This window comes from Dicentrarchus labrax, unplaced genomic scaffold (assembly GCF_905237075.1).
Source record: "Dicentrarchus labrax unplaced genomic scaffold, dlabrax2021, whole genome shotgun sequence".
NCBI classification, from domain to species: domain Eukaryota; kingdom Metazoa; phylum Chordata; class Actinopteri; family Moronidae; genus Dicentrarchus; species Dicentrarchus labrax.
Window position 1 is genome coordinate 7,155,425 of NW_026136704.1, and position 21,129 is coordinate 7,176,553.

At 39.6% G+C, this 21,129-nt stretch overlaps 1 pseudogene; it reads left to right on the forward strand.

The window, feature by feature from the left end:
• Positions 1-4: 4 nt before the first annotated feature.
• LOC127361994 (alpha-2-macroglobulin-like) lies at positions 5-20,430 on the forward strand (annotated as a pseudogene).
• The last annotated feature ends 699 nt before the right edge of the window (positions 20,431-21,129 follow it).

Below are 21,129 nucleotides of genomic sequence, written 5' to 3' on the forward strand. Positions count from 1 at the left end.
CTAGTTTTGCCCAAATTTGATGTAAAAATAGATTCATCTGATGAATCAAATATTGAGCAGGAAGAAATCAAAGCTGAAGTATGTGCAAAGTAAGTAAAAGGCCTTTCACTCATTGTACTCAATACTTAACACTTAAATCATCTAAAAAGGATCCAGTATGGTGAGTGACAACAACACAATTGTCTATGTCCATCTAATAAGGTACACATATGGACAGCCTGTGCCAGGCAGTGTTAATGTTAAGGTGTGCCGACCTCTTCAGCACTATTTCTATGGTACCCCTGTAATCACCACTGAACATCCAGAGGGAGTCCCTGAGTTCATTTCCCCATGCTACAAGGAGACAAAGCAGGTACAGCTGCCATGGCGACCGTCTCATTTCTCTCTACTGAAACTATGTGAATATAAAGGTAGACCATACATGTGCTTATATACAGTGTGTGTGTGTGTGTGTGTGTGTGTGTGTGTTTTTATTGTATTCCATAAAAAAAAAAAAAAAAAAAAAAGCGGAGCAGAGGCAACTTCTGCATTGTTTCAGTTTGTTTAATCATGTTGTCGAGGGAATTGTTTTAACAACCATTCAGGACTGGGGTCATCTTCACATCTTATTTAAAATAACCAGCCTTTGTCAGAGCACTTCCCTTATAAGCTAAAACCTGTATTACGACAACTAGCTGGTCTTGCCTTGGGAGGTTTTAGCATGTTTGTATCCATTTCTTTCAGCATGATCAGAGACCTTTTGAAGTGTGTTTCCCTGTTAGAAAAAACAGATTTTGAAAATTACAGGTTTGTGTTTTGGCCAGGTTTGATGTTTCGTTTCTTAAGTCTTGCATGCAGAAAAAACTTCCACCGACACTTTAACAATAGTAAAGCCAAAGTAAATGGAGCAGAGTTACTTTTAAATGAACTCGGCTTCTGATACAATGGATGAGATTTAATTACCACCACCATTTCAAAAAGGCCTTTGATCATCTGCAACTCAGTGCCAAAGTGGTAGAGGAGGGGACAGGCAAGTCTTACATTTATAAACAGTTAGTACATACAGAAGATTGCTGTGCTGTGAATTTAAACAATGTGGCACACAGTTGTAGCATAGAGGCTTCTTTTACAGGTATTTCACATCCACGAGAGAAGAGAATAACCATTTCATATGTTGTTGGAAAGCTGTCCTTCATTGACACACCCAAGATTTACGACCGAGGATCAAATGTGGAGGGAAAAGTAAGTGCATGTCTCTTCTTGAGTGTCATTCTCTACACAAAGTGCAAAGGAAGTTTCATTCTCAGTGATAAAACTTGTTCTTCCAACAGGTCAAAGCAGTTTATTACAATAATACACCCATTCCTGACATGCCAGTGTACCTGTTTGAGAGTAATTTATGGTCATCACGCCGGCTGCAGAACCTCAGAACGAACAGTGACGGTGTCGCAACTTTCTCATTTAGCACAGCTGACTTTAATGGGGACATCCACCTCCATGTAAGTAAGAACACTCAAAAGGCCAACCAGGGAATGTGTTTGATGAGCAAACTGGAATTATGTTCGTATTAATTGAACCAATTGTCTTTATGTTCATTAAATGATTCATCAGAGATAATTGATAAGAATGAAATCAACCCATGTTGGTCCAACAGAAACAAATTATTTTGTGTGATATTGACTTGTTGGCTTTTGTTCCATCCCCACGTGGTTTGTTGTAGGTTTTTATTCAGTCTTTCAGGATTAAGCAGTTGTGTTGAGCCAACTTAGTGTACTTGTGTTGGATCAATTTGATTTACTAGTGTAATTTTACAACTGTGAAATTAGTTAAATCAACCCAACTAAATTAAAGTTCATTCAAGGAATATTTATTTTTTTTAATGACACTAAAACTGCATCTGTAAATATAATTTGTCAGTCACATCAAGCGCTTTAATGAAGTTGATAAGAAGCTGAAACCATAAATGGAGCCGCCATAGCTAGCGGCCATATTGGAACTGTTTACATTTGCTTTAGCGGTAAAGACTGAACTCACTTTGCAAAGCTTTCTGCCTCAACCAACATGAGCTTAATTATGTTTCTTTTCTGCACCCTAGGTTAGCAACAAACCGACACGGGAGTACTATAGAACTACTTACAGAACTGCATACTATCAGGATGCAGATCACAAATTGTCTTTGGCCCAGCCTCCCTCTCTACATACTAAAACTGTCAGCTCCCTAGAGGTGAAGAAGAAGGATACACCACTTCCCTGTGACAGTGATGAAAACATCTCCATCCGATACACTGTAGTTGGAGAGGCTCAGGGCTCTGTGGATGTGATGTATCTGGTGAGTGGTGGGTGAACTATTTGTCTGCTTGTCTTCCAGGGACATGCACATCAGGAAGTTAAAATTGCCTGTTAAAATCTGATTATTGACATCTGTCTGAAAGGAACACACTTGTTAGCATGGACTATGATGAGTTATAGTAATGGATATAATGACAACCAAAAATTGGTTGGCCTTCAAACAAAAATCTGCTCTCCCTTGATTTTTAGAAAATATTTAGGTGTCATTATTTCTGAGGCTACTACAAAGCAAGCAACTTCTGTTTCGTACTTAAACATTTTTGTAGACTCATTAAATCAAAATTAACTATTACAACATCAATGAAGCTAAACACTGGCTTTCAAGTTGTCTCACTGCCACTATAATTTCTCCTACACGCTTTACAGCCAGTTCTCATTCCCAGGTCGTCAGATACAGACGGCAGCAGTGTTTAGTTAGTTGCAAGTTCACCGCTAGATGCCACTAAATTCTACATACTCGTCCTTTAAGTAGTGTCATACAGCAATAAAACAAAATGTATGATTAAACATTATGAAGTTACTTGAGTTTATAGACTCAATAATTTGTCATACAAATAACATTTGTATTTGCACACTGCAAATTGCCAAAAGTTTCCAAATATTGTGCAAATTTTATTCAAATCAGCAAAAGAAAATAAAAATGAATATGTGTTTCCAGTCACTGCTTTTATCTGTATAGTAGGAATTGAGCACTTTAAGATTAACAAAGGATGACGTTAATTCTCGAGTCACGTGATATTAAATTATTGCAGAAGAAGAGCATTTAACAAAATAAAAATAGCATCACTAAAACCTCAAATAGAAAATAAATATGACATTTATGTTTATCATTTATTTGATTTCATGTTTATTTAGCAGAGACAATGCACAATGCATGTATTTTACCAGATACAGCTAAAAGCTCATTTTCATCTGTAGTCCCTGGGCGGGGTCCACTAGTACGCAGGTTACAAAGATAAAAGATCAGATCATGTATTCATTTGAGGAAATTAAGTTTTACTTTTGCATTATTAATTTTTTGTGTCATATTTTCCACAATTCCCCAGGTCTTATCCAGAGGAGCCATTGTCACGCAAGGACTTAAACAGGTTAAAGTTCCAGATAAATCAGGTGGGTAAACAATGACGTCTTTAAATTAACCTCTAAATTAGCATGACCAAATAATTTCTGAACTGCATACTTACTGATCTATGGATGCATGTGAAAGATGATTGTTATTAATATCGGCCTGTTGTTTCAGTGAATGAGGGCGAAGTGTCATTCAAGTTGAAAGTGTCTGCAGAGATAGCACCAGAAGTCCAGATTGTGGCCTACACCATCCTCCCCAGTGAGACTGTCATCGCCCACAGTGCTGACTTCTCCACCGAGAAATGCTTCAGTCACAAGGTCAGTATAAGAAGACTTGGCAACAGCTGTGATTGTCAGATGTGAGTTAGGACTCAAAGTGTAATAATTAGTGTCACAAAAGGTCAGTAGGTAGTCCTTCAACAATTATATAATTAATGATGACCACAGTAGTTGTCAGTTTAATTATTTTAAAACAAAATTATTCAAGAATTATTTTTTTTGCGATATGATGAACAATTGTACATGTTTATTTATAGTAATTTAACTACTTATGATCAAAAAGCCAGCTAATATTACTTACAAGCCCAACGGCTTCTTGCTGGGCTTCAAATTCTTCTCACAAGGATTTAGAGGACTCAGCCTTGGCACATGGGGCACCAGCTCCACCAGGCAAGCTATAGGCCGCCCCGGCTGTTAATTTACTTTAGCAACAAGTAAAGCTTTCTGTCCATCTGGAAACTAAGTGTAAATCACCAAGGGTTGAGGAGGAGCAGCCAGAGGATATCAGAGGGAAAACCAGAAAATAGTTTCTCCATAAAACCCCTAATCAGTGTCATAGTTTATGGTGTGTAACTAAAGCATTACACATTTTTCCTGACCTGAAAGACCGATCCACAAAGTGGGAATGACTGAGGCAACATTAACCCTTGTGTCAGTGTATCATTGGCAAATATCTCCTCACAGTTAATAAGCTTTCTGCTCTGTGTATGGGCTGTTTGTACACAGCCCTGGCTCTGTAAATAATATTCATTCAAGCCAAGACATAGGCAGCTTTAGACACCACAACTCCACCATATCTTTACATTGCAGATCATTGTTTTCTGCAATATTCATGTTTTAAATCTCACATATATATAACTTTTAAGTACCGTGAGGCAATTTTTTCTGCTAAACAACTCAGACCACAAGAAGACTATACCATCTACTGAGTGACTTCTATGTGTGTGCTGAGGCACTCGGAGCTGTGTGGCCACTCCCCTGCTAGAGACTCGACACCACCAATATAATGGCATGAGCTCAATGAAAAGGACTGATTTAGTTTAAAATGCCCTCTGATTAAAAAATCAATCTGGATGAAGATTTTTTGGGGTCAAATACACATTTGTGTTGACAAGATAATAGATTCTCATCTTAAGTCCAGATGGTGCGATGTGTCTTTATGCATCAGGTGTTGCTGGAGTTTTCTCCGTCCTCAGCTGTCCCAGGAGAGGAGACCACCCTGCAGGTGACGGCCCAGCCAGACTCTCTGTGCGGAGTGAGCGCTGTCGACCAGAGTGTCCTCATCAAGGAGCCAGGGAAGACTCTGGAGACAGCCAAGGTAAATGATGGAATCAACCACAAATAGATGCATACATCATTTATGTGTCCTCTGAATAATTTCCTTATGTCATGGGTAATCTTTCTTCTTTTTCTTCCCAGTTTTTTTCACCAACCGTGCTAATGCTATTATTTTTGTAAAGCACACTGTTGTGAAAATGCTTTGAAAAAACTTCTGGTCATATATGTGAGGTGTATCCCTTGTATACATAATGTATACATTATCCATGTGATTATACAAAATTCACTGGTACTAAATGTCACACTCCCCTCCTCCTCCTGGCAGTCTAAAGCTTTTATGCTGTAAACAAACCTGCCTGGTATTTTGAGCTTGCAGTCCAGGTGCAGTCATCTAATAGGACTTGGAGCTAGTGGCAGCAGCTTGTACAGTTTGCACGTTCAGCAGTACTGTGTTACAAGAGATAAGGTCAGGGTTGTTTCTCGTCAACTAACAGTTTACGTGACTATTAGAGGACAGCCGTAATCTTTTTCTATAATCTTACATAAAAATATAAATGATAGCCTAGTTTACCTCCCATATCATTGTAGATTTCATTAAAACTGGACAGAAACAAATGAAATGCTCCATAACCATCTTTGTTGTCTTTCCAAACAATCACCAACTGGTTTGGTTAGGTTAAATAATACCTTAATTTACCGACATAGATGAGAAAAACTGTAGTTTCAGTTGCTCTCCTCAGTTTTACATGGAGGGACTCACATGCACGAATAGCCAGACTGGCTTTGTAAACAAACCACAGACAGGCTGCGATAACAACACAAGCAAAGGGAACGTGGCGTCATTCTCTGCTCAGGACACCATGACTCTATGATATCTTTACATAGAAAATAGTTGTTTGCAGTTATAATTATGTTGGGAGTGGGGTATATTAGGCAGCAAGTGAACATTTTGTCCTCAAAGTTGATGTGTTAGAAGCAGGAAAAATGGACAGCGTGTGGATTTGACAAGGGCCAAATTGTGATGGCTAGACGACTGGGTTAGAGCATATCCAACACTGCAGCTCTTGTGGGGTGTTCCCAGTCTGCAGTGGTCAGTACCTATTACAAAGGGGTCAAAGGAAGGAAGACAGGCTCATGGGGGGCCGAGGCTCGCTGATGCACGTGGGGCTATTGTAGCTCTAACGGCTAAAAAAGTGAATGCTGGTTCTGATAGAACGGTGTCAACACACAGTGCATTAAAGTCTGTTGGTATGGGGCTGCATAACATTATGACCACTAGGGTACCCAGGTGGTATATATAACCTTTAAATCTCAAGACATCCCTACTGTCAGATCTTCATACAGCAACAAACATTTAGCAGTTTATAACTATGAATTATTCCCTTTTTTCCAGATATTTGGATTGTTACCTGTAAGAAAAGCAACCTCTATTCCACATGACATTCAAGAGCCTGTAGAATGCTTGCATGTTTGGATGAGACCTAGAAGATATGTTTTACCATACCCTTACCATGTCGAGAAAGATGATGCTCATACAGTTTTCCAGGTACTGCACAAAAAATAATATACAATAAAAAGAATACATTAAGAATTTTGTTGTTTACATTTAATTAACATTTATGTGATGCCTGTATGTTGTTGGATTATCTAGAATGTAGGTCTGAAGATGGCAACAAACTTGTTTATCCGAGTGCCTTCATGTCTCAAGTTCAAAGGAAGAGAATACCACCAAGGCCACTATGGTGACTTTTTTTTGCTCTATCAAGTGACACATTCTGAATATTTACCAGCATTAAAACAGCTCCCTGTATCATTGCTGCCCTCTGCTTCTGGTGGAATATTTTCTGGTTTCTGTTCAGGATTGGTTCAAAGTTTTGTCCCTCAAAGCACCGCAATTAGAGGATTTGATCAACGGACCATGAGGAGAGGTGGTAGTGATGGTAGAGGAGGCAGTGGTTTCTCTCCTCAACTTCCACCAATAGAAACAGTCCGCACTTTCTTCCCTGAGACCTGGATATGGGACCTGGTTGAAGTTGGGTGAGTTTCTGTCAGCAAGGGTGTTGATAGTCATGAAATAGGGTAAAACAAAATGCTATTTTGTGTAGTCATTTTTGTTCAAATAGAACATGTGAACTAGAGTGCTTCTCTTTGACTTCTTGCTGTCTCCCTGCACACATGAATAGCATAGGTTATAAAACGCTATCTTTGCAGCAAACTGCAGAGATGTCTCGATGCTGAGACAAGACCTCGTTGAGGGCCTGCGTATTAACAACCATTACTTCCACAAAGGCATTTAAAACATATTCTTATTATGAAAATATAAGGATTAACTAACTGGAATCTAAGCTAGCTTGCGTTTTACATTTTCCAGTTATAGAGTGATATTTGGGTAGTGATATTTCTCTTTTTGTAGACAAAATAATAAAAATAAAAAAATGAATTAAATAAAAATAAAAAAATTGACATATATTCTTCTATAATTTCGCTATGTTCAAGAACTGCTCTGCAAGGACTGGCAAATCTCAGCCGCAGTTCTGTGCTAATTTCTGTAAATCTGCCTCCAATAGCAGGTCTATGCTGGCTCCCAAAAGTGACCCATGTCTGTAAAAACCAGCAGTTGGCTATTCCAGAGCCAGAAGTAGTAAAGGATCTTCTATTCGAAGACGTTATTAAGGATACATGTTAGGTTGTTGTTAAAATCACCCTTCTCCTTCTTCAGACTATAATTCTTAGGTGTTTCCACAAGCAACAAAAACAGAACGTCTCATCATTGTTTTCTCAGCTCCTCACGATTCTTCCATTCCGAGCATAAATGGCTTAATTTCTCAAGAGCCATTTTCCTCCTATGCTTTGTAGAATGCGCAGTACCCAGAGGTTCGTGTATAGCTGGGAAAAGCAGGCATTGGATGCCTTCAAAGTCATACCACTTTACCCTTTGCATGGCATCTTTTCAGTGTAGATGGTTTTCTAATCTATGTATCTGTTAAACTGGCATTCGGTTGCCGCAGTAGCCCCTCTTGACAGAAGCGTTTTTGCTGGATTCTCTAAACATTTGCAAACTGTTTCGTCTTGCATCTAGTAGTTGACTTATCCTCATCCCTGCCAGCCCGCAGTATCTCTGCAGCACTGGTGTAGTCCAGGGTATACGCGGGTATACGCGTGTTTGCACGGGTCTCCATGGCGACGGGGAGTCGCATGGTTTACACCCGCGACCAGATGATCGCCCTGAGGTACCCGAGCATCCTGACTGGAGAGAGACCCTCCATACCGGAGGAGCTGAGGAGACGGCGAGGCTGCAGAGCGGGGGTTAAACGGAGGATGAAGAAGAGGAGCTTTAAACCCTACAAACGTGGCTACACGAGCAGATACCGGACTCCAACGTCACCATTCCCGGCTTCCAGACGGTTCGAGCCGACAGAGACACCACCGCGACCGGCATGAAGAAAGGAGGGGGACTGTCCGTGCTCATAAACAACAGGTGGTGTAACGCCGGGCACGACTGTGTGAAAGAGCGTCTTCGTCCATATTATCTGCCACGGGAATTTTCCAGTGTTATCATCATCACTGTCTCCTCACAGTGGTCTTCATCATCATCATCATCACTGTCTATATTCCTCACAGTGTTCTTCATCATCACCATCACTGTCTATATTCCTCACAGTGGTCTTCATCATCATCATCACTGTCTATATTCCTCACAGTGGTCTTCATCATCACCATCACTGTCTATATTCCTCACAGTGGTCTTCATCATCACCATCACTGTCTATATTCCTCACAGTGGTCTTCATCATCACCATCACTGTCTATATTCCTCACAGTGGTCTTCATCATCACCATCACTGTCTATATTCCTCACAGTGTTCTTCATCATCACCATCACTGTCTATATTCCTCACAGTGGTCTTCATCATCACCATCACTGTCTATATTCCTCACAGTGGTCTTCATCATCACCATCACTGTCTATATTCCTCCGTCTGGGAAAGCAGAAGCAGCGTGTGATGTCATCCACACTGTGACTGCAGGACTACAAACAAAACACCCGGAGGCCTTCATCATCATCACAGGGGACTTCAACCACGTTTCTCTCTCGTCCACACTCCCAACCTTCCACCAGTTTGTCACATGCACCACCAGAGACAATAAGACCTTGGACCTGCTGTACTGTTTTTTATAGCTGTATTTATTTCACTCAAATGCTGCTGTGACAAGTGAATTTGCCCATTGTAGGATTAATAAAGTTATCTATCTATCTGTCTAACCCTTGATAGTGTGCTCATGCAAACAAGACAAGCTGTCTCGCATCAGAACAGCCATCAAATCTGGTCTGTCGCCCCCATTCTCTCTAGAAGAGTTTCTCTAACTTCGCTATGTGCTTTCTCCCTCAAGGTCTTCCATATCACGTTGCTGGGTCTGGCTAAAATCTGTTAAAATCTTAAAATACCGCGTATTAGACTAAGGCTGTTGCTCAGATATGCGGTTCTAGTCTTTGTTATGTGATGATGGACCAGCATTTATTTTTAAAATGACTTAAATGAATATGCAGATTCCCCCTAGTTCTGACTTTTCTCTGTTGGTTTTGGGGGGTTCTCATAATGAGTGGTTTGCAGCAGTGGTGTAGTGGTCCCTGGAGAAGTGGGTATACTCTCAATTTTTGCTCTTTTTTAACACAGCCCAGAAAAACGCCCTGTTTTAGAAACAGTGACACCTAAGACTACTCTATTTAGTTTACCCAAAAATCTGTCAGTAGTATTTGCTCATTGTCACATAATTTCTGCTGCTTGATCTCAGGGAGGAAGGATTATGAAATTAATAAACCAATACTGGCCCACAGACTAGTGAGAGACAACTATGCATTTTGAGTGAACTATTCCTTATTTCTAGAATGACACCTAGTCTCTCACTTGGCAAGTCAGTAGTTTCTTTTGTAAACTGTCTTTGAACAGCTGATTTGCAACAGATAGCATGGGCCAGAGTGTGCCAACATTATAAAATTAACATGACTTGATCAGGAGCAGTTTGTAGGTATAGATAGATAGATAGATAGATAGATAGATAGATAGATAGATAGATAGCTATTATATTATATATTATATTTATATTAGATATATAGGTATTGCTCAATTACTGGTCACACAGGCAGCCTGCATGAATGTAAAATATAGATGAGGCAAACATGGTGTCCCAGTTATTTTTTGAACATTTATTTAAATAAAATACTTCAAGTACCAGCATCTTTGGCTGTGGGCGAAGGGGCAGCATCTCCTTCACTGACAGCATCCTCTCCGACGGGGGTGGGGGGTGGGGGGCGCCGACGTTGGTCTTAACTGTGCCGGTGTAGCATCACTAACATTAGCTGAGCTGCTGCCTGATGTTGATTCGCGAGGACGTTTGAAATTGTCAAATGAAATTTTTGTTTGGATAGCTCACTTCATCTTACCGGTTCATTACAAATCATTTAAAGTAAACTTGTAAAAGTGAATTTGTCTTTAGCAATATTTACCTTGGCATGACCCGCCCTTCTCTGCCTCCGATTGGCTCATTCGTCATCATACCTAAAGTTAACCAATCTTATCAGTAAAGGCAGCGAGTACTAGCCAATTAGAGGCAGAGAAGCGTGGGTCATGTCTTCACCATCCTAGGGAAAAAATGGGCAATTTGGCTTGCAGATTCTACAGCACGGTGCGCATCGGGGGGGGTTTAGAAGTGGGTATACGTAATGCTGACTGAAAAAAAAGTGGACTACACCAGTGGTTTGCAGATGACAGAAATGCAGTCCCTTAAACAGTTCTAAATTCACTGCTCTTTATGAACTTCCAGAAACATTATGGTGTTTTGTGAGCTAATTTACAGTTTGTGCCTTTATTGTTTTTACTTTATCCTAACATCTTCAAATGCAAGTATCAAAGCTATGCTAGCAGGGATTCAGTTTCACATTCGATGTAAAGATCCAGCATCCCAGTGTCTTCTGGGAAATCCTTCCATTCAGCTGCTCTTCACTAGCTTTAAACGGCGCATCCTCAAGGCAACGATAAGACTCCTCACACAATTCACTGGTGCATTAATTGTTTTCACTTATATTGCTGTAATGTTGGAAGAAGTTCTGTTAATGGCAGATATGTTTACATAGAGATATTGGGGAGTGATGCGCAAACACCTTAACCCCCAGTCGGAGCCTACAGGTGGATGCTGGGGTGATGGTGGGGCTTACAGCGCAGCAGGCAGGTCAGAGCCTAGAGGCCAAAATCTAAATATGTTATACTGCTGTAATAAACATTTCAAACGTGAGTTGGCTGACTGAAATATTACTGTCTCTACTGAACAGGTCACTGTGACTCCAACACCCTCCTTGGATTACACCCTCACCCCCCTCTCTGGTGACCAGTACACATCCTGTCTGTGTGGCAATGAGCGCAAGACCCTCAGCTGGACCATGGCTCCCTCAGCCTTGGGTAAGGGTCAAGCGTAGGCATACCAAGGTTGAGGACTACTGTCCCTCTTTCCCCAGGAAAACCTCTTTTCATCTTTATAGAATTAGTGAGATCCACCAGAGTGACGAACTGTTTTGACACTTTTTATAGAATTTACAGGATCTGAAACTAAAGTTAATCAAGTTTCACGTCGTTCTTGTTGATATGTTTTAGGGGTTATGAATGTGTCAGTGCGTGCTGAGGCTTTGGCTTCCCAAGCTTCATGTGATAATGAGATTGTGAGTGTGCCAGACAGAGGTCGTATTGACGTGGTCACACGGTCTCTCATAGTAAAAGTTGGTACCTCAAGAACCAGATAACAATGAAAATATTTATCCATTAACCATTATTGCATAGCATTTACAAAATGGAGACTCTGAAACTCACCTTATTTCCTTCACTCTCAGGCTGAGGGAACTGAGATGACAAAGACGTACAACTGGCTGCTCTGCCCAAAAGGTCAGTATGGTTTACACCAGGGATGCTGCTATAGGTTGGGAGGAGTCGAGTAGATTACATGTCAAAAATAAAAATATCAAAAGGGACATTTACTGCTTGCAGGTAGCAATTAATTTTATTGTGATCATGACAATTGTTTACCAATATTCCAATTTAACTATCCTTTGAAGGTGCAATTTGTAATAATTTAATAGTTTAAAACATTAAAAAATTAACAGTTTTGAAGTTATGTCAAAGATGCCTTTGTGTTGCTGAGATATTTACTGAAGTTAGCATGCTAACCAGGTAGTTTTAGTCCCAAGCTTCAATACTGCTGCCCGCACACCTGGATTCCAGTTCAGGGTCTTTATTTATAAAACTCAGTGTAGATTCTTTCTTAAAACACTGCGTACTCACAAACCTCAGAAGAACCTCAGAAAATATTCAGATCTATAAGACTGTACGGCACACACCTGCAAGCAGTCTTCCGTTATAAATACCCACCTGCAGTGAATTGTGCACGTGTACTTCTCCCAGTGTCTTTCCACATCCATTATCCATAAATGGTCGATGTTAAATAGATCATGAATATGCCAATGTGTTTAAGAAACCTTTGTTGGACTATCAGTTAGGCAAAGACGGAGCAGAGGAGTTAAATATTACCGGAATGTAGATGCACTCTGTCAGCACCAAACAGCAACCAGCAAACCACACAAACATGACCCACCAAAGAACATATTATTATATGAAGAAATTGTATGTTCTTACAGCGGAGACAAAATCCAAAATGCATGTATGAAAAGATAGTTTTCTTCAAGTCTTCATGGATTGTACTGATATAATAGAAGAAGAATAGAATAGAAGACATATCACTCCCTTTATTTTGTGTTTCTAGAGTTAAATGTTTTTGACACGTTTTTACAATATATTTTTTTAAAGTGGGTTTGACATTATATTTTACTCAGGGAGGGTGCAGGGAGCTTAGGTGAATTCAGACCGTTTCTGCATTTTTTGTGTGTTGTTGATATTAAAATTAGGGTAAAAACAAAAAGTGAATTGCCATAATCAGAAAACAGTTTTGTCTGGAATTGTGACAGAAAGCCACTGATGCAGCCACAGATGCCTCGAAAACAAGAAAGGCTGACCTTGATACCAAAGCTGAACTATACACATTATAGGTGAATTCACGCTGTATTTATATAACTCAAGCCAGATGAAGAAAATATTTTGTACCAATTTATTTAGACGAGGGATGTGACTAATGTGGATGTGATCAAGTTTTTTTAGCCTCCAATCCGATCCGAGTCATTTAATATCTAGTGGATAGAGTTTCTCTCTCCAGTGCTTGGTGCTTCAGAGCAGCATTTACCTGAATTACTGAATGAACTGTCAGTATTCTGTTAAGTGTTTCTTTTCATTGTCTCCACATCTTTTGTGAGGATTACATTAATGAATTACTCTTATTGATCAATAAAGCTCAACGTAGTTGATACCGATCAGTTGAAAAAAGCCTTTGTCAGCGCTGATACCAATCGCTGAGATCAGACAGGGACATCAGTAATTTAGACACAATCTCAAGTGTGACTGTGGCTGCTGGTGAAAATGTGTCATTTAAAGATGAGCCCCACCACCCCGGATCTGAAAACCTCCTCCTGGTGGTCCAAAGTTCCTGTGCTTGAACCGCTAAATTAGCTGCACAGCTGACTGAGCTAACTAGCTAATGGTAGTTTGCATCAGTTATGACCTGATATGTGATATGCTGCCCTCTATTTTTATGAAATATGAATTTGACAGGTGTAAAGTCGTCTCAATTCTTCCATGTTGCACCTTTAAATCCCAATAACCTCTTTGTTTTAGTACTGGGCTATACTTAAGGTTTCTCTCTATAAGGTGATTATTCTCTTTCACTGTACACAGGGGAAGCTTTGACAGAGGAAACAGACGTACAACTCACTGACAACATGGCTGCTGAGGATGCCATATGGATGTGGTGAACAGAACATGGCGCTTCTGGCCCCCAACATTTACATCCTCCAATACCTGAAAAACACACAGCAGCTGACCCCAGCTATCAAAGAAAAGGCTACCAACTTCCTGACCAGTGGTGAGTCTCGGTTGGTTTTATATTGAAGCTAAAAAGAAAGATTTAAGACCTTCAGATATGTAAAACGTACCATCTGTAACAATCTGTTGCTGGTAGCACAAAATAAAATTCAAAATCTTTTTTAAAATTCTATAAAATCAGACAATGTGTGTATCAATAATGCTCTATTTCTATTGTTATACAGGCTACCAGAGACAACTGAACTACAAACATCAAGACGGTGCTTACAGCACATTTGGATCAGGACCGGGGAACACTTGGTGAGAATGTTACTGATCAATAATCTAACATAATCAATCAAACATACTGTTCAACATTTAACATGTCACACCATGACATTCAGTTCATGAAAAAAACCTTGATTCTTACAGCAGAGAGTAGACGATGTGACCAATGGAAAATGTGATTTCACTCCACCACAAATCCTATTTTTGCTCTGAAGTTAAGTAACACCACCAAAATTAAATATGAACACAAGAATGTACATAAGTATTTCTAATGAATACATTGTTCTGATATCTTCAGGCTGACTGCTTTTGTGCTGAGATCTTTTGCCAAAGCGCAATCTTTCATCTACATCGACCCAACAAACATTGAAGAGTCGAAGACTTGGCTGAAGCGTAAACAACGAGAGAATGGCTGTTTTGAACAGTCGGGGAAACTCTTCAACAACCGAATGAAGGTAAGCTGACAGTCCCTGTAGAGAGTGTATGAAAATGACTGATGACAGCTGACACTGAAGAGGTTCAGCACCTCTTTCATTCATGGCTAAGTTGTAACTAATGCTAACCTGTGGCTCGGTCCACAACATTTGCAACATGAGGTAATTCCCTCTTGTGTTACATTAGACAGGTTTCACTGTTTTTCTACAAACAGCATTATTATGATTCATTTATGAGCAACCAGGAGGCCACACTGCCATCATTTGCAATCTGCATGTAAACAGTGTCACTTTGGGGCCCCTGGGTTGTGGAGGAACAGTATTGATAATGTCTGAATGATGCTTCCTCTCTACAGGGTGGTGTGTCTGATGAAGTGACTCTCAGTGCTTACATCACTGCTGGCTTCTTGGAGATGAATATGACTGTAAAGGTAAGTCGACTCTTTGCAGTATAAATGTTGATTTAAATGTAAACTGTGAATGTTAACAAAGACAAGAAGGCAGAAAACAGTTGGTGTAATTCCACATTATTTCCAAACTGTACTTTATTATTAATTTGAATTAAACCACTGTAGCCTAGGCCTACCCTAGGAGGGAGGGATCTTGTACTTTCTGGTGTCACTGGTGGCCACATTGACAAGTGGACATTTACATAACTTCATCATGTTGTGGCACACACACACACACACACACACACACACATTTTTTACAAATGTAAAAATAAATACAAAACTGTTGATTTATGAATTGAATGAATGTGATATGAAAAACTAAATGAATATGTACTGGATATATAACAAATGTTTTAATAATATATAATAATTTGGTCCGTGTTCTCAGGTTAGTGGAACTGTTTCTGCTGTGTCCTCCCTTTGTACTGTTGTTTAATGTTACAGTTACTAGAGTTTGTTCACACAATGACAGGCTTTATGATCATAAAATATAATTAACAGCAAGTTAATTCTATTTTATGATCATTTTGTGTTTAGATCAATAAAGTCAGTTGATGTGATACATTTATTTATTATAATGTCTTAATCTGTTAAAGGATCCAGTGGTGAATCAGAGCCTGTCTTGCCTCAAAGAGTCCATCAGTGACCTCAGCAACACGTACACCACAGCTCTGCTGGCCTACGTCTTCACCCTGGCAGGAGACATGGAGACCCGTGCTCACCTTCTGAAGCACCTAGACACGGTCGCATTAAACCAAGGTGAGTCATCCAATCATTCTGGCTTCATTACTGTGAATGTAGCTGACCTCTTGTCTGTTTGTCTGTTTATGGATGGCTGTTTGTAGGAGGTTTCCTCCACTGGTCTCAGACAGCAACAGAAACGTCAGCCTCTCTATCAGTGGAGATCAGCTCCTACGTGCTGTTGGCCAAACTCAGTGCCTCTCCTACCGCTGAAGACCTGGGCTATGCTGCCCGCATCATCAGATGGATCACAGGGCAGCAGAACTATTATGGAGGCTTTTCCTCCACACAGGTACAGCCCCCCAAAAAAGCCCTGTTAAACATACAGTATTCTCTTCTGGGACAAATAACAAAGCTAGTTGAAGCCATATTTTTGTCTCATTTACAATGATTGATTCAATGAGCTTTTAAAAGTTTTATTTTACAGAACCCCGGAGTGGTTTATGATAGTGTTGGTAATGGGAAACGTTAATTATGACTATGATTCAGCAGTTTTATTCAATAATAGAGGCTTTATTATATGTAGCTATGGTTGTCTGTGCTTTTCTTGTAGTCTAGCAGCAGTGCTGATAGAGTGGACTGTAACTCCCTAAATTCTACCAGATGCAGTCGCAAGCATTCTGGCTTGATCCGGAGTTGATCGCAGCTCATCCTTGGCAATGCTTTAAATCCGAATCCAGAAGCACCACCTATTTTTCACAGAAGCTGTGAGCCACTCGCATCAAGCAGCACAGAGCAGATCACTCTGGCGGAAGTCAGACACAGAAAGTGGCATAGAGAATCCGGTCAGAAGTCAATCAGTCAGAGGCAGGTTAGAGGAGATTTTAAGTGGAGAAATACACCGTTTTGTGTTTTGTGGACCGGAGAGAGAAGACTCACCAGGAAAGATGTCGACTGTAGGCCTGGTAGACTGGCCAACACCGCCACTGGAGCTCGGTGTGAGTCGAGGGGCAGTTGGCGACAGTGTAGGTCTAGTTCCTCAAAAACATTTATTACTCATTACTCCATTCAAAAGTAATGTAAATAAAAATGTAAAAAAAGTAATGTACTTACTTATTAACTTATTACTCCCAACCAACAGTAATTAGTTACACTACTAGTCATATTACTTTTCTATGACTCACCTTAAATTTGTAATTGTGCCCCTTTAAGCCAAAATTCTGATTTAGAGGATTAAAATTACTTAAAATAAAGTAATTGGAATACTTCCTGCCACTGAATATAAGCATTTCCATCACCAAACTAGTTTCTGCCATGATTCCAAAATGAATCCAAGGATGTGATTGGATTGTTTTGGTGACAACAAAGTAAGTATTATTCTGTGGGAGTAACTTTAATATTATTACTGAAATGTATTTCAGCTAGTTCCCCAATTAATTACTGGGGGAAATAATATTCTTACTGTCACATTATTTCTAGTAATGAGTTGCCACCCAACAGGGAGACACACCAGCAGCAAAGAGCAGCTCAAGAGGAGGAGTGACGCCGAACAGCAGCAGTGTGTTAACCGAGGAAACAAACACAGCCTCTATGCTTGACTCAAATTGTTCACTCATAGTCAGATCATGCATGTGATCACTTCAGATCACATGCATTCCTCAGCACTCTGACATACGAGGCTGGGTCCCTGTATATATACTTATCTAAATGTTTTCTTCTTTTTTTCCTAAGTATTATTGAGCTGAGTAAGTAGTGGAATTTTAGTAATATATTTATTAAATATTATATATTATATATTAAATATTAAATCCTTAAGTTCATCTGAACAATTCTAAATCACATTATTTAGATTGGACATGGTGTACAAGGTGTTCACAGGACAGCAACGTTATCCAATACCTCAACAATTTAATGTCACTGATTTATCCACACCAAGGAGAACAGCTGTATTATAACTACAAATACATATACTGTCCTGTTTTTAAATTGTAATTGTGTTACCTTACAGGCAGCTATTACTGTCAATTCATTTTTGTATGCAATCCACATTCAGAGAGACCTGAAATTGATTAAGTGAACTTATATACATATGAAACCTTGTGTGAACAAGAGTAAATGTTTGGAAACATTTAAGCACATGAAGTATTATTGTGTGTGTATGTTTTAGGACACGGTGGTGGCTCTTTAGGCTCTGGCTCTCTACTCCTCTCTGGTGTTCAGTCCAGGGGGTTCAAGTACAGTGACTGTCCAGTCTCCCAGTGGCCAGCTGACATTTGATGTGTATCAAGACAACAAACTACTCTACCAGGAGGAGGTGCTAAAGGACATGACAGGAAAATACAGCCTGGTGGTGCAGGGCAATGCATGTGCTTCAGTGCAGGTCAGTAGTCACTGCAGCTCAGTGGCTGTTCTATCTTGAATGACACCCTGAGCGAGACCCCCCTCCCCCTCCCCTTCTCACACAGCTTCTGTGCATGGCACTTCTCAGCAAGCAGGGGTGCTTGCAGCTGTAGGGGGCGCCAATTTGCCAATTCCTCTCACAGCGATATGATAGAACAGATAGATAATAGAAAAACACTTTGCGGCACACAGGATTTTTTTTTTAACTGCTCGTGCTGCTTCCCATATGCCCATGGCCATAACCGCTACTGCTGCAGCTCTTCCTGTTTGATATATACACTCACCGCCACAAACACTACGCTAATGTAACTATGCCTTAATAGCTCCCTACAGGATTTCGCATGATGCTTTAAGGCTTTTTTTTGCAATTAAATTGCAGAAGTGAAAATTGCAAACATAGATGCCATATTTTGGATATTTGTATCTTGTAGAATTCATTAAAAATCAAAGGCAACTTATGGTGGTTGTGGAGATATCACATGGATTTGTTGAATTTGGGTTAACTGTTGCGATTGCAACTTGTTCATTATAGCTATGTGTGATCCAAATTCCTTATTCTTTATTTGATTAATCTTGTCCTTGGCTTAGGTTTCCCTTTTGGAAGAGTAACCGTGTATAATATTTAACCACATTCTTCTTCAAGTTCAGACGTTTTTGAAGGTTAACAAAGGGTCAGGTATAAATAACAACATGTTGTCAGCATAAAGTGAAACATTATGTTAATGCTTGGCAAATACCCTTCAACACTTTACTTTAAAGCTGCAGTCACTGGCTCCATTGCCAGGGAAAACTTGCTGGAAAGTTTAAGTACTATTACCTAAATCACCCTTGTTCAATTTTTATAAATATTAAACCTTCCTTGTCTACTTCTATCACAGATTTCTATTCACTACAACATCCCGACTCCTACTGATGTCACCACTCTCAGTGTGGAGGTCAAACCAGAGGCCAACTGCACCGGCAAATCTCAAAGACCCAAACTCACTCTGAAATTAAAGTACTTGTAAGTAATCTTTAACATCTACATCCATGTTGCAGCAGTTATAGAAGAATACTGAAAATTCTGATTAAACAATCCTCTGTGTCTACCAGCTTGGACTGAGTAACTTTTGGCAGATGGATGTGGGTGATATGGCAAGCCCTTTTAACATTTATCATTTGGGCTGACTAGTAGCCAATTTCTCTTGTTAAAACAAACATTTCTAAAATTAATTTGAGATATCAGTAAAACAATTTTCTTGTCTTATATCTTATAATATTTATTTTCACATGTAGACTTTTTAATAGTGAAAAGGCAGTTTTGATATCTACAATTGCTATCACTTCAATTTATTAAATGTTAAATGGCGGAAATGTTTATAGCTACATACAACTAGTAGACCAAAAAAAGAAGGACATCTATCTGAGTAACATCACATTTTTATGGTTGCATTACAGATATAGTGGAAAGGAGAACACAACAAACATGGTGATCCTGGATATAATTCTCTCTGGATTTGTCCCAGACCCAGAGTCTTTAAAGAGGGTGACTTAAATTCAACCTGAGTAGAAATTGAATAGTTTTCATCTGTTTTTGATGAACAACCCAGCTAAATATGGTCTCCTCACAGCTCTAAGGTGCTCTGCTGGTGGATCGCGTTGAACAAAAGGAAGACCATGTTCTTGTGTACATACAGGAGGTGAGAGAAATTCACATTGAGGAACAATAAATTATGCTCTTTAGATTCGTTACTGATGGTGTCGTCTTGTTTTTCTTCCAACAGTTACCAAAGGACATACCCATCAACCACAACTTAGAGCTCATACAGGAGCTGCCAGTGCAGAACCTGAAACCAGCCGTGGTCAAGATCTATGACTACTACCAGCCAAGTAAAACCCTAAGTCCCTTTACTGATCATAGCACACACTGACAAACTCCCTAGTCGAGTTGTACAAACAAACTGAAAGTTATCAGAGTTCTAATTTTAAAGTACTCCATTTTTTAATATGTTAGACTGTTGAACACATGAAGAAAGTTTGACTATGTTTTTTCTCTCTTTTATCTCTATTCTACTTCTTCTTCTTTATCCTCAGGTGACCAGGCAGAAACATAATATGTCTTCCCTTGTGTTGCAGGTAACAATCTGTAATAACACACACAAGCACGACCATGTTTATTGAGCCATTTAATGTCCAAAAAGACTTAAATGAGCCAGTTTAGTAAATTAACTAAACAACTGATGTAGACTGTAAGTGAATTATTCTTTTATTCTTTCTTTTGCAGCTTGAAGAGTGTCATGTGGTCAGTCCTCAGGTCATCACTGATTCCAGTATAGTTTCAAAAATCCCTGCATTTTATTACAGATACATTTTATGTACCCTGTGTAACTCCATATTTGTTAATGTAAACTTACACAAACAGTTAACATGTGTTTGCTTTTAAGATACATTAATGGACAATAAAATAAATTGTCCCACTTAAAACAGTTTTTCCAGTGTTTATTCTCTCTGCAGTTTATCAATGTATTGTTGTATGTTGTATTTTATCCACTTACCAGAAGTTGTTCAGGACAGATTAATGAGGAAAGTCGAATTACGTTCAAGAAGGCAACAAGTGTTCTATTGGCTTTCTTTGGAGTCATTCATTTAAGTACGGTTTAGACTTTGCTGATTGGAAGATAATATGTTATTTAAGCTGTGGTATTTTAAAATCACATGGGCCGTGCGCTGTTGCCTCACAGCATGGTCATAAGTATTCAGACCCTTTGCTCAGTATTGAGTAGAAGCACCCTTTTGAGCTAGTACAGCCATGAGTCCTCTTGGGAATGATGCAACAAGTTTTTCACACCTGGATTTGGGGATCCTCTGCCATTCTTCCTTGCAGATTCTCTCCAGTTCTGTCAGGTTGGATGGTGAACGTGAAGGTAGTGAAGCCATTTTCAGGTCTCTCCAGAGATGCTCAATTGGGTTTAGGTCAGGGCTCTGGCT